Source organism: Chiloscyllium plagiosum, unplaced genomic scaffold (assembly GCF_004010195.1).
Source record: "Chiloscyllium plagiosum isolate BGI_BamShark_2017 unplaced genomic scaffold, ASM401019v2 scaf_45888, whole genome shotgun sequence".
NCBI lineage: Eukaryota > Metazoa > Chordata > Chondrichthyes > Orectolobiformes > Hemiscylliidae > Chiloscyllium > Chiloscyllium plagiosum.
Window position 1 is genome coordinate 1 of NW_025172495.1, and position 1,840 is coordinate 1,840.

Genomic DNA, 1,840 nt, shown 5'->3' on the forward strand with positions numbered 1-1,840 from the left:
CCCTTCTTCCACTCCCGTTTGAATTGTAAAGAATCTTTGAAGAAATCGAAAAGTCATATATGCAACATCGAACAACGTGCGTCATACCTTGGCCATTGATTACCGTAGATTAGAATACTTACAATATGGAAACAGGTCCTTCGGCCCAGCAACTCCACACCGACCCGCCCCAGCCCAAATGCATTCCTCTCCATTCACCACGTCAATTTAGCACGGCCATTTCACCTAACCGGTACATTTTTGGACTATGGGAGAAAACCAGAGCAAGTGCACGCATACAACGGGGAGAATGTGCAAACTCCACACATTCAGTTGCATGAGGCGGGAATTGACCCTGACTCTGTGGTATTGTGAAACAGCAGCGCTCACGATGGTGTCCGCGTTAGATGGGACTTATTTGCCGTCTTTTATTGGGAAAAATCTCTTTCCTTGTGAGCATCTGGAAAGACCAGCTCCTTCGCCAGAAAAAGAAATGAATATGTCACTAACCTTGGATTGTTTCATGTCCAAGAACACTCAGATCAATACCTCTCTTGATCAGCTCTGCTGATCATGTTTGCAAAGAGATCTAGCAAATTGCCAAAGTGGGATTGACCTTTCAATCAATAATTTTGACTCAGTTTGGCTGCAAATATCTTTTCCTAACTTTGTGTTTTTCTTCCTTTACATTGAAGTCTCGCACCTTACAATTCACAGCAGAGGTGGGAGAGGAGAATGGAAGCATTGAGCTCATCATGTCAACGGTAGCTTTCAATGAGATCACGGCTGATTTGGTCAATGCTCAACCGACCTGAGCTGTCTGTAGTCATGGCCGCGTGGTTAAGGCGATGGAGTAGTATTCCATTGGGGTTTCCCCACGTAGGTTCGAATCCTGCTGACGACGTTGTGAATGCTTTCTTGCTGGTACAATTTTCGCTCAAAGTTCAGAAAAACTATTTTGTGAACCAGGCCGGTAATTTGATTAGACTTGGGAAACTCGAGTTCTTCATCAGAAATGTTCCATATTTAAAACATTATCTCTGCTTCTCTTTCCAGATACACTGCTCAACACATCGGGTTTCTGCAGCTGTTATTGAACGTCCTGAGCAGAAGTGCTGCTTTTCATTAGATTCCTTTAATCCCTGTCCTCTGTTCTCTGACTCTGGTCAGTGGCATAACTTCCTCCTGCTCGTCAAAGTGCTCATTCCCCACCGCTCCCTCACCCATCATTAGAAACAACCGCAGGAAATCGCCACTTAACCATCTTTGTTCCAAAGTGAAACTCATCAGCCTCGGGAAAATCTCCACCAAACGGGACTTCTCATCCCTGGACATGGTGCAAGCCAGAGGATTGTGAAGAGATACTGTGAAAATATTGACAGTTGGCAGTTGAAAAAATGTTTAGGAAGCAAACCATATAATTTAGGCTCCAGCTTTGTAAATCTTGAGAAACTCTTTGGGAAATGGAATCAGAGGAGAATGAAGTAGTGTGAACTGTCGGACCGAGTAGAGGACGGGACATTGACTCTGATGTTCTCGGGACAGGAACTGATCTGAGACATTGAAATCATTCTCGCTCACGTACGTGAGGAATGCAAACTTCATCTGGACTCTGGGACAATGAAAAACTCTGGAACACTCAAGACAATATCTAAATATTTACTGGGGTCACTACAGTACGAGTACTGTAGATGAGTCATTTTTTGCCCAGTGTGTGCAGGAGGGCTTCCTGACACAGTACGTACACATGCCTTCAAGGGACGAAGCCACTTTCGATTTAGGACTGGGTAACGAGCCTGGCCAGGTTTTAGATTCGGAAGTAGGAAGTTTGGAGACAGCGATCACAATTCTCTCAGGTTTA

At 44.6% G+C, this 1,840-nt stretch overlaps 1 non-coding gene across 1 annotated transcript; it reads left to right on the forward strand.

The window, feature by feature from the left end:
• The first annotated feature begins 801 nt into the window (after positions 1-801).
• On the forward strand, positions 802-883 carry trnat-agu. The gene has a single exon. It is a non-coding gene; the product is annotated as a tRNA-Thr (tRNA).
• The last annotated feature ends 957 nt before the right edge of the window (positions 884-1,840 follow it).